Below are 13,265 nucleotides of genomic sequence, written 5' to 3'. Positions count from 1 at the left end.
CATGCTGACTTGGAACTATTTCGCTGATCCTTCACTGTCACTGGGTCAAAATCCTGGAACTCCATTCTGAATAGCACTGTGGGTGCACCTACCCCAAATGGACTGCAGCGGTTCAAGAAGGCAGCTCACCACCACCTTCCCAAGGGCAATTAGGGATGGGTAATAAATGCTGACCTGGCCAGCGACGCCCAAAATCCCATGAATGAATAAAAAAAAGCTATCTCCAAAATGGTCACTCACTGCTACTTGCCCAGCTTCATTACTGAAGACTCGCTCTAGAATTGTGCCCCCTCTCATTGGACTTGTGATGTGCTGGCTATTAAAGTTCTCTTGAATGCAGTTCAAGAATTTTGTGCCCTCTGTGCCCTTCACACTGTTTGTATCCCAGTTGATATTGGGATAGTTGAAATCCCCAACTATTATTTCCCTATAGTTTTGCACTCAGCAATTTGCCTACATATTTGTTCTTCTATCTCTCTCTCACTATTTGGGGGTCTACAGTACACTCCTAGTAGTGTGGCTGCCCCTTTTTTATTTCTGAGCTCCACCCATATGGCCTCATTTGATGATTCATTTAGCATATAATATAATCCCTCCTCAAAGCTGTATGCCTTCCTTAACTAATAATGCTACACTCCCACCTTTTTTTTATCCCTATGCCACATGAAAACTCTATATCCAGAGATGTTGAGCTGCCATTCTTGCCCTCTTGAAGCCGAGTTTCCCTTATTGCAATGATATTGTGTTACCATGTGTGGGCACAATGGCGCAGTGGTTAGCACCACAGCTCCAGGAACCCGGGTTCGATTCTGGGTACTGCCTGTGTGGAGTTTGCAAGTTCTCCCTGTGGGTTTTCGTCGGGTGCTCCGGTTTCCTCCCACAGCCAAAGACTTGCAGGTTGATAGGTAAATTGGCTATTGTAAATTGCACCTAGTGCAAGTAGGTGGTAGGGAATATGGGATTACTGTAGGCGTAGTATAAATGGGTGGTTGTTGGTCAGCACAGACTCAGTGGGCCAAAGGGCCTGTTTCAGTGCTGTATCTCTAAGTAAAAATAAAAAGTGTGATGTTACTTTATCAGCACAGGCTTGGAGGGCCGAATGGCCTGTTCCTGTGCTGTATTGTTCTATGTGTCTATCTGTGCCCTCAGCTCATCAGCTTTATTTACCATATGAATATACATACAAGTATAAATATTAGGAGCAGGAGTAGGCCATTCGACCCCTCGACCCTGCTTCCCCATTCAATACGTTCACGGCTGAACTGATTACTCCACATTCCCGCCTACCCCCGATGACCTTTCACCCCTTTGCTGATCAAGAATCGATGTCCCTCTGCCTTAAAAATATTCCAAGTCTCTGCTTCCACCGCCTATTGAGGAAGAGAGTTCCAAAAACTCACCACCCTCTGAGGGAAAAAAATTCTCCTCATCCCTGTCTTAAATGGGTGACCCCTTATTTTTAAACAGTGACCCCTAATTCCAGATTCTCCCACAAGGCGAAACATCCTTTCCACATCCACCCTGTCAAGACTCCTCAGGATCTGATATGTTTCAATCAAGTTGCCTCTTTAAATAAATAAATATCCTTTAACACTGCCAAATTCCTCTGCTGCACACTTTTTAAACTTTGCTTCTTCTGTCTTTCAGAGTCATTTGCTAATTTTCTGCCTCCCGTTCGCTGCCCTGAAATTGCCCTGTCTGAAACTGCCCTCAGGTTCCCATCAAGCTGCCAAATTAGTTTAAACAATCCCCAACAGTACCTGCAAGGATATTCATCCCGGTCCTGTTCAGGTGTAGACCGTTCGACTTATATAGGTCCTACCTTCCCCAGAACTGGTCCCAATGCCCCAGAAATCGGAAGCCCTCCTTCCTGCACCATCTCTCCAGCCATGCATTCATCTGGTGTATTCTCCTATTTCTATACTCACTAGCATGTGGCCTTGGGAGTAATTTGGAGATTACTACCTTTGAGGTCCTGTTTGTTAATCTCTTTCCTAACTCCCTAAACTCAGCCTGAAAGATCTCATCCCTCTTTCTTCCTATATCGTTGGTACCAATGTGGACCACGACCTCTGGCTGTGCATCCTTGCCCTCCAGAATGCTCTGTCGCCACTCAGTGATATCCATGATCCTTGCACCAAGGAGGAAACCTGGTTTGCGAGCACTGAAATACCTATCTGTTCCCCGAACTGTACAATCCCCTACCAGTATTGCTCGCTTGTATTTTCTCCTCCCTCCCTGCACAGCTGAGCCACCCATGGAGTTCTGGTCATGACTCTCACTGCACTCTCCAGAGGAACCCTCTCTCCCATCAGTACTCAAAACTGAATACCAGTTAGAAAGTGGGATGCCCTCCAGGGACTCCTGCACTACCTGCCTTGACCTTCTTGTCTGTCTGGCAAACTCCCAATCCCTCTCAGCGTGTGCTCTCTTCAACTCCGAGGTGACAATCTGCTGAAAAGTCCTATCCACGTAGTTCTCTGCCTTGCGGATGCACAACACTGACTCCAGTTGCTGCTCGAGTTCTGAAACCTGGAGCTCAAGCTTCTGCAGCTGGTGACACTTCCTGCAGATGTGTTTGTCAAGGACACATGGTGCATCCATGACTTCCCACATACCACAGGAGGCACATTCCACTTGGCCGAGCTGCCCTGCCATAACTAAGCTTTACAAACTCATTTTTGCTCGTGTAATAAGTGTAATAAGTAGATTAATTTACCAGTTACTCACCAATCAGCTTCTTCCCCTGTACCATGGAGGCTGAAAAAGCAGAAAAGAAAAGAGACCAAACAGCACCTCCTTCCCCTAGTCAGTGAAGTCCCTCACAGCTTTACACTCTGTCCAAACAGCACTTTCTAATTAGTAATTATTAGAAATTGCACTAACTAAAACATTAGTAACCTGACCAATTACAAGGTAGCTATTTGAGGGTTTTTAAACAAAGAGCTTTTTCCCCCATCCTGATTTCAGGTCCCACTCTGGACACTTGCTTTTGATTCCAGGACACTGAGGGCGGGGTGCTGCCGAATATCCAGGCCGTGCTGCTGCCCAAGAAAACCAGCGCTCTGGGCACCAAAACCAAGTCAATCTGCCAGGATTTTATCAAATACCCAAAGGCTCTTTTCAGATCCACCCACAGCATCAGAAAGGGCTGATTACTGTCTGAAGTCTGCTGTACCCACACCTCTGTCTATCCCTCTTCATCTAGAACAACCAGCGTCATCTTCCATTCCTTTCACCATCATGTGTTTAACTCGCTTCTCCTTATAGACAGTCAGATATCAATGTAATAATGAAATGATCTGTGTCAGTGCTGGCCATTTCCCTGTCCTGATTTCAGACCCCACTCTGGACACTTGCTTCCCATTCCAGGACCTACTTGTATTAATATTCAGCACCACCTGTCAGTCAGAAACTTGTCTCAATGAACTGATCCTTTCACTGAACTTCCAACTGCTGCTGTCTATTTCTTGAGGGAAAGAGCTGCTCACTGTGTAAGGATGTGAGGGGAATGTAACCCGTCTGCTGGTGAGAAGGTCCCGGCTTCTCAATCAAAAGCCTTTTATTTTACGACAGTGATTCCCAGATTCCCAGCAGGTCCGTTGAGGATTTTGTTTTCACAGAAATATCTTGTTAGATACAAATCTGATTCCAACATGTCAGTAACAGGACAGATTGGGAACCTTTAAAAGAATGAAGCAACTATTTCAGTGGCTTCTCACTGTCCCCCTGAAGCCTGTGTGAAGGGGAATTACCAATAGTCTGTAATTTATTACTTCCACACCGAGTTTGAGTTATTTTTCACGTGAAAGATTGCTGAACGGAGTCTTTTCCTGTCAGTTACGGATATGAAGTTGACAAAAAATGGCAAAATAAAGCTGTTCATAAAATAGCACCAGCAATTTGAGTCGGTAAAAGCAAAATTGTGTTTTAAAAGCGTTTTTTTAAAGCGTGACGGGAAAATAGATTTTTATGTACTTTTCCAGTCGATCACTTCTTTTCCACAGTGAAACTGGCAGCTTTCACGAATTCAAATATTCTGCCAGGTTGACAGGTTCAGCCAATGAATTTTTGTATTTTGTGCTTCGAGGTTCTCCGATTGGATCATTCATTTTATCTAATGGCCGTGTGGCGGAATGAATAAGGCGTTTGACTTCAGTGTATTTCATGAGGTTATCGGAAGATTGTAGGTTCGAGTTCTGCCACGGTCATTTTGACCCAAAGGGGTTATGCAGTGCTTTGGGGATCGAGTCAGGGACTGAACAGATTGGAAACCCGACATGGACTTGATGGGGCGAATGGCCGCCTCATGTGGAAAGAGATGCAACAGGTCAGTGGCAAGTGGTCCAGAGGAAAACCACAAAGAAAAAACATCCCAAAGCCACCACCCAAACCAGTGGCAAGAGGAGGCTCTCTTCTGAATCAGACTGCAACAACTCCTCTTCACTGGACGGGGAAATGCTGGAACGACAGCCCCTTCAAAAGAGGCGGCAGAGCTCCGAGATGGATGATAAAGCATCCCAGCCCCCGGGCACTGGAAGCTGTGATGGGCCCGGCGTGGCCCAACCCCAATGCCCCACACGTAACGACGTGGCGAACGCATCTCAGCTCCGGGACACCGGGAGCAAAGACACGTCTGGCGCACCTGAGCTCCGGGAGACCGGGAGCTGTGATGTTTTCGAGGAGGAACAGATGGAAGCAGCTGAGGACAACCCAATCCTCTCTGCCTACAAGACCCCCCCGATGTCACCCGAGCGGCACAAACCCTGCATGAAAAATCAGGAGGGGTTTCTGAGCCCAACCAACGTGAAACTGCTTGCGCAGACGATGGGTATGCAGGAACATCCCGAAGGGGAAGGACTGGGACTAGCGAGGACAAATGGTATGGGAAGCAACAACTAATTTTTAGTAAAAAATGGGTGTAAGAATTGCTTCCATTAATGTGCGTAGCATTAAATCGACTACGCGATGTGTTTCAACCTTGGATTACCTTGCCAAGGTCAAAGCTGACCTACTGTTTCTGCAGGAGTGTGGAATACCACACCTCAGCACCTACAGGCAGTATTCGCGATGGTGGTCCCACGGGCCATCGATCTGGTCGGGGGGTAATGACTGCCGTTCCTCCGGCCTGGGTATTCTGCTGCGGAGAGGTAACTTCACCATCTCCGAAGTTAAGGAGGTGGTGGGCGGCCGCCTCCTCGTAGCAGACGTGATGTGCAACAACGCTCCGCTCCGGTTGATCAACGTGCACACCCCGGTACAACGCAGCGAGCGGCTGACCGTCTTCCAGCAGCTCCCACTGCTGCTGGCGACGTCCAGGCCAGTCATCCTAGGCGGTGACTTCAACTGCATCATCGATGCTGCTGGACGATCCGGCAGTGACGACAGCAAACTGGACGCTACGTCCAGATTCCTAATAGAAACAGTTAAGGATGCCAAACTGCACGACGTCTTCAGCAAACCTGCAGACGGAGCGCAGCGAAGATACACATGGTCAAGATCGGACGGGTCTGCCCGTTCCAGGATTGACTTCCTGTTTGTGTCCCGTGCTGTCACGGTCGGATCCACCGACGTCAAGCCGGTGTTCTTTTCCGACCACTGCCTCTTACTGGCCGACTGTCACTTACAGGACGACCAGCGGGTTGGCAGAGGGACGTGGAAGCTCAATGCGACACTGCTGACCCCAGAGAACGTTGAGGAACGCAAAAGGGATTACAATGGTTGGAGGACCGTGAAACCCCTCTTTGAGTCTCCAGTTCACTGGTGGGAAGCGATTAAGGAGAACATCAAGAGGTTCTTCATCCACAAAGGTGTTCAGAAGGCGAGAGAGAGACAGAGGGAACTGTCCCGACTCCAGAAAATTATGCAAAATCTACTCCGGTTGCAGTGAATGGGGGTCGAGGTCAAGGAGGACCTCCAAGAGGTGAAGAGCCAGCAGGCCTCGCTCTTTGCCAAGGAGGCCTCCAAGATCATCTTCCGGTCCAGAGTCCGCTCCATCGAGCAGGATGAGACGTGCTCGCGTTACTTCTTCCAAAAGGTACACAGAGAGAGCTCTGTGATCAGCAGCCTGAAGGAAGAAGATGGCTCGGTAACGTCTTCGCAGTCCGACATACTCAGGATCAGCAAATCCTTTTATGCTGGGCTGTATGACGCGAAGCCCACAGACAGCTGAGCCTCCCAGTCCTTCCTGTCATCTATCACAGAGGTCTTAGATGACAGCAGGAGGGAGGGACTGGACAAGCCGCTAACTCTGGACGAGCTGACAAAGGCCGTCGAGTCTTTCGAGACGAGTAAAACTCCCGGGAGCGACGGCTTACCGGTCGAGTTGTACTCGGCCCTGTGGGACTGGGTCGGCCCGGACCTGCTGGAAGCATACGAGAGTATGCTCCTGGCCGGCAGCATGTCAGAATCCATGAGAAAAGGCATCATCACCCTCATTTACAAGCAGAAGGGGGAGAGGGCAGAAATCAGAAATTGGCGGCCCATCTCACTGCTTAATGTTGATTACAAGATTCTGTCCAAAGTCATAGCCAGTCGAGTCAAGTCTGCTCTGCAGTTGGTGATTCACCCCGATCAGACCTGTACTGTACCCGGCAGGAAGATCTCTGATAGTCTCGCGCTACTCAGGGATACGATCGCCTACGTACGGGACAGGAGGGTGGACACCTGCCTCATCAGCCTGGACCAGGAGAAGGCTTTTGACAGGATATCGCACACCTACATGATGGACGTGCTTTCCAAAATGGGGTTTGGGGAGGGAATCTGCAATTGGATCCAACTGCTCTACACAAACATCAGTAGCGCAGTGTCAATCAACGGGTGGGAATCTGAAAGTTTCCCGATCAAATCTGGAGTCAGACAGGGCTGTCCTCTGTCCCCGGTCTTGTTTGTTTGCTGTATTGAACCCTTTGCTGAGTCTATTAGGAAGGAAGCGAGCATAAGAGGGGTGACAATCCCAGGCAGCGGAGGCACTCAGGTCAAAACCTCCCTGCACATGGATGACGTCGCCGTCTTCAGCTCGGATCCGCTGTCCGTGCGGAGACTGATGAGCATCTGCGACCAGTTCGAACTGGCCTCGGGAGCCAAAGTTAACCACGGCAAGAGCGAGGCCATGTTCTTTGGGAACTGGGCTGACCGATCCTTTGTCCCCTTCACCGTCACGTCAGATTACCTGAAGGTGCTGGGTAGATGGTTCGGAAGGGCCGGGGCGTGCACCAAAACCTGGGAGGAGCGAGTAGCCAAGGTACGACAAAAGTTGGGCTTGTGGGGGCAGCGATCTCTCTCCACTGTGGGTAAGAACCTGGTCATCAGGTGCGAGGCGCTCACGTTGTTGCTCTACGTGGCGCAGGTCTGGCCCATACCCCACTCCTGCGCCGTGGCAGTCACCCGAGCCATTTTCCGCTTCGTCTCGGGATCTAAAATGGACCGGGTCCGGAGGGACACGATGTTCAAATCTCTGGACAAGGGCGGGAAAAATGTACCCAACGTGGCCCTCATCCTGATGACCACCTTCGTGCGGCTGCATCAAGCTATGTGTAGATCCCCAGTACGCAAACTCCAAGTGTCACTACATGCTGAGGTTCTATCTGTCCCCGGTGTTGCGAAGGATGGGCCTGGTCACATTGCCGCGGAACGCACCATGCAGTTGGGGGGCGCCGTACCACCTATCCTTCGTGGAGCAGGTTCTGCGGAAAAACACCTTTGACCACCGGTCCATCAGGCAGTGGTCTGCACGGAATTTCCTCAAGGCCCTACGGGAAAAGGAAACGGTGGATCCTGTCGGATGGTTCCCCGAGCAGACCGTCAAAGTCATTTGGCGGAATGCCTCATCACCAGAACTTTCAAACAAGCACCAAGACGTAGCTTGGCTGGTGGTGAGAAGAGCCCTCCCCGTCAGATCCTTCATGCACACCCGAAGTCTCGCCCCCTCCGCACAGTGCCCCCGCGTTGGCTGTGGTGGGGAAGAGACGGTCGCCCACCTCCTCCTGGAATGTGCCTTTGCAAAGCAGGTGTGGAAAGAGATGCAGTGGTTTTTGTCAAGGTTCATCCCAAGCAGCTCTGTAACACAGGAGTCTGTGCTCTACGGGCTGTTCCCAGGGACGCACACCGAGACAAACATCAACTGCTGCTGGAGGACTATCAATTCGGTGAAAGACGCCCTTTGGTCTGCCCGAAACTTGCTGGTCTTCCAGCGCAAAGAGTTGTCCACCACCGAATGTTGCAGACTGGCACATTCCAAGGTCCAGGACTACGTGTTGAGGGACGCACTAAAGCTTGGGGCAGCCGCAGCAAAGGCTCAATGGGGAAAGACCACAGTGTCAGGTCCCCCCACCAAGCTGGACTGAGGGGCTGGATCCATGGGAAACCCCTCGAACTGTATCGTTAATATTCTCAATTGCTGTAAATGTAAAACTGTAATTGACATGACAATTGTGAAACGGAAGGGTTGGGAAGAAACTCATGACAGTATTGAAGGAAACTGATCTCCCTTGCAATGTTTGTATTTTTTGGTGCTGTTTGGAAACTGTTTGGCAATGTAATTTTTACAGATTTTAATGAATAAAGTATATTTTGGAAATAAATAAAAAAAAAGTCAGTTTCAGTGCAGGAAACACCGTCTCGGGGGAAATAACATCACAAGTGGGTTTGGTTCCAGTGACCGATTCAACGGCTGCTGCAAAACTCCCAGATTCCCTCATTGCAGCGAAATCATTTTGAAGTTCTATGTGGAGGAGTGATGTGGCTTTTCACTGAGGGCATGTGTCGACTGGGGAAATAACTAACTGGAGAGTCTCGGGCACTGTTTACACAGCCCGTTTAGAAAATCAAATCCACTGCACATCCTTGCTGCAAATGAAATGTCAAATTCGGGGATTCCAGTTTTTTTCATCCCGAACACAGCAGATTGATTGAACAAAGAATTAAAAGTAAAATACTGCGGATGCTGGAAATCTGAAATATTTCAGATTGATTGAACTGTTCTGAACAGCCTATCCCAGCTCCCATTTCTCGGTCACTGCTCTCTCTGTGAGGCGGTGGGTGGCTCTCAGAAGAGCCTTTGTTTTGTGTTTGCTGGAAAGGGTCAAATTGTTCAACCGCCGAATCCGTAGAGAGTGCGGCCCTGCCGTTTCAGAGCGTACACCACATCCATGGCAGTGACCGTCTTGCGCTTGGCGTGCTCAGTGCAGGTGACCGCATCCCTGATCACATTCTCCAGGAAAACCTTCAACACCCCGCGAGTCTCCTCATAGATCAAACCCGAGATCCGCTTGACCCCGCCACGGCGAGCCAGGCGGCGGAGTGCTGGTTTGGTGATGCCTTGGATATTATCACGAAGCACTTTGCGGTGCCGCTTTGCTCCGCCTTTGCCCAGTCCTTTGCCTCCTTTACCTCTGCCAGACATGATGATTCTTCACTCAGGTCACTACACAATATAAGAAGCAGACTCTTGCAGGCTCTACTTTACACAGACCGCCCGGACCTGCCTGAGAATGGCAGAGAGAGAGCAGGAAGGGGAGGAGACAGAGTGAAGATTGAACAGAGAGCAGATGGGGAGGAGACACCCAGAGTGACAGACGAAGAGAGAACGGCCCCTCATCTTTCAGCTCCACCTCCAGTTTCCTCTGGTTCGCCAATTTCAAACCCTTTATTAACAGTGGAACCGAAACCCAGCTCTCCACACAAACCCTTCCAGACTCGGCCTTCATAGTCAAGGCTTTCCAGAAAGGTTATTTGTTATAGAATGGACTGTGTTTAGGTGGGAATATTACTGAGTGTTAATTGTCGCGGAACCATATTTAAAAGCTCCGGCTTTCTGGAAAGGCCATGGGTGGGACAGGGAAAATGGAGCCAGAGAACCAGGACTCCGGTCACTCCCCAGCGATGTCTGCTGGAAAGTATCTGTGGATCGGATGATGCCGGGGTCCCATGGAGAGGGGAAGGGGGTGGGGTGATGGAGTGAGGAGGTGGAGAGGGAGTGTTCGTGGTGTCACAGCCAACCCCCTGCCCAAACCAAACTCCCACATCCCAGCATTATATTGTCCAATTCCTGGAGGCGGAGGATGGCGATTCCCGTTGGATTAATTTCTAATGTTCGGCATCTTATCCTGATAAAATCGCCAGTTCTGAAGGAGGCCATTCTGTACTTATTCTCAGGTCATCGAGGCGTCATCTTTCCCTTTTCAGCTCCTGACTGCTGGTATTTTTGCTGTGAAATATGAAATGCAACGTATGTTCGCAGCTGTTTCTGCCCTGTTGCAGCCAGAGGAACATAGAAATGGGGGTAGGCCATTCAGCCCCTCGAGCCTGCTGCACCTTTCAATTAGATCCTGGCTCACCTGTATCTTAACTCCAGCTACCTGCTGTGATTTCATAAACCCTCAGACCATCACTGGATAAACATCTCTCAATCTCAGGTTGGAAATTGTCAATTGACCCTCAGGTTTATCTGATTTTCCGGAGAGAATTCCAGGTTCCCACTACCCTTTGTGTGAAAAAGTGCTTCCCGGCAATATTCCTGAAAGGCAGAACTCTAATTTTTGAGTTCTCCCCCTTTGTTGTGGAACTTCTTGTTTACAGATCTGACCGAAGTCCACACTGCAGAACAAACAGCTGTTCCTCTGATCCTGTCACTTCAGCTTTGGATTTGAAGCTCATGCCTCTTTCCATGATGATTCTTTGTGCCCTATCTCTGTAAATGGTTATGCCTGTCTTTTTGTCAGGTATGTCAAACATTCTTTTTTCCAGTCCTACTCAGGACGCCACCCCCAGCTCTTTTTCTGGTACAATGATGACTGGATCAGCGTCATTTCCTGCTCCCGCTCCGAACTGGAAAATTTCATCAACTTCGTTTCCGATTTCCCCCTCACTGTGGTTGACAGGGCTCTCAACCCTTTTTATTATTTTATTTTATCATTTTTTTTAACCATGTGCCTGCCTTAAACTTGGTTTTTCAAGTATGTGCTTTTGGACAGAACTATTGATTATTCTGTCATTAACACTCTCACTGCACTAATATTTTGTCTTTCACTACACCATTAGCACACTCCCTTTGCCTTTGCCCCATGACCTCCTTGTCAGTTAATATCTCCTGCCCTCTGCCCTATTACACACCTTCCCTTTTGTTCTCTTCCCCACCTCCCCCCACCCCCGCTTCACTTGCTTAAAACCTATTACATTGAGTGTGGGACAAATTCAATCCATCTTTTGTACTGTATGAAATTAATTTTGACACACTTACTGGTACATTATGTGACAGCGAGTTTAATTCTACATCTATCTGTCTGTGGTACTGTGTCTGAGTGTGAGATTATTTCAGTGTCAGTCTATGAAACTAAATGTGATTGTTTGATTCATTCTGTATGTCAATCATGAGTATTGTATGTGAATGTGTGGCAGCTTCTGTATCTATCTGCTACTGTGGGTGAATATGGATATCATTCGGTACCTGTCAGTGTTCGGAACTAAATGTGTGTGTGAGATTCATTGTGTATGCATCAATCTTACAGTCAGAATGTGACTGTATGGTTCATTCTCTATGTGTCAGTCTCAGGTACTATATATGCCAGTGGTTTTAATAATGTTTCTGTCATTGTATGTGAGTCATTTTATGGTCTCACTGTATATCTGTCAATCTCTGGTTCTTTCTGTGAGAGTGAGATTAATTCTCTATCTGCTGGTCTCTGAAATTAATTGATTTTGTGACTCACTCTGTGCCTGTCAGTCTATGATACTGTGAATAAGAGGGGAATATATATGGTGTCTGTCTGAACTTGGTATCGAGTATGATTGTAGGATTCATTGTGCATCTATCAGTATCCAGACTGAATGAGAAATAAGGTTCATTCTGTACGTGAAAATCTCTGGTATTCTAGCCACGTGAACTCGAATGTGCCTGTCAGTCTTTGACACTGTATCTGATTATGGGATTGACTCAATACCTTTCAGACTTTGGTACTATGCATAATGTGTGGTTCAAGTTCTGCATGTCAGTCTCTGTTACTCCATGTGAGTGTCGATATCCTTTATGTATCTGTCAGTCTCTCGCAATGAATGCAAGTGTGGGATTAACTCTCTTTTCAACAGTATCTGGTACTGACTGTGAGCATGTGACTCCAACAGTATCTGTCAGTGTTTTCTATTGTATGTGAATGTGCAATTCCTCCTATGTCTTTCAGTGCCTAGTACAGTGTGTATGGGATTCATTCTGTACCTGTCAGTATCTGGTACTGAATGAGATTGTGGGATTCATTCTGTTGTCTGTCAATCTCTGCTAATGTACGTGAGTGATATCTGTTATGCATATATTATTTTCTGGTACTGGAAGTGTATATTGTATTTATTCTTTACTTGTTAGCCTCTGGTACCGCGTATGAGTATGGGTCTCATTCTGTATCAGTCAGTTTCTGGGACAGTCTGCGTGCGCATATCCACGGCTCATTTTGCATTTGGCAGTCTCTGGTACGAAATATGCGTTACAATTCATTTTTTATGTGTCTGTCTCTTGGACAGTCCATTACAGTGGGATTAATTTTGTACCTCTCAGCTGCTGGTTATGTCTGCAAGTGTACATTCTGTATCTATGTGACGCTGGTGCTGTATGAGTGTGGAATTCTTCTGTACCTGTACTTAATATGTATCTACGGGATGGTATTGAGAACTATTTGTTTAATGCCATAATGTATCACCATTTTCTTGTCTCACTAGTATTTTAAAATATAGATCACTGCACATTTTAACTGTGTGTATTACTGAGTTGTGGTTTGAGCTTTTTGGACTAGTATTCAGTCTGTAACTGTATGAACACATTTGTGAATGACAACATATATTTCAAACTCACACATGGCATGCTCAGTATAATCAGAATCATTCAATTGATAAGATATCATTCAGTACAGCTCTTGGAGAGATTATTGGATTGGTATGGAATGTGCAGTGCAGTGTGCACTAATTGACATAATACTGTAACTTTCCTTTTGATACTGTATCAGATGTTTGTACTACATTGTAATCTGTCACTCAGTCTGCAGTCTGGGCTACATTATTCGGATTCATTCTGTACCTTTCCATCAGCTGCTCTACCTCATATTTAATTTGTAGCTTAGGATGCACTCTTGTGGGATTGATCCGGTGCTTTTCAATATGATAGTGGGTGTGATTTTGAACTAAGATTGATGTACCTAGCTTTCAGCAGTACTGAGTTGGGGTGAATTGGAAACAACTTCTGCCTCTCCTGCTTTGTTTGATTGTCTGCTGGATTGAAAATG

The sequence above is a fragment of the Heterodontus francisci genome, unplaced genomic scaffold, assembly GCF_036365525.1.
Source record: "Heterodontus francisci isolate sHetFra1 unplaced genomic scaffold, sHetFra1.hap1 HAP1_SCAFFOLD_286, whole genome shotgun sequence".
Classification (NCBI taxonomy): Eukaryota; Metazoa; Chordata; class Chondrichthyes; order Heterodontiformes; family Heterodontidae; genus Heterodontus; species Heterodontus francisci.
Note: the sequence above shows the minus strand (reverse complement) of the source record.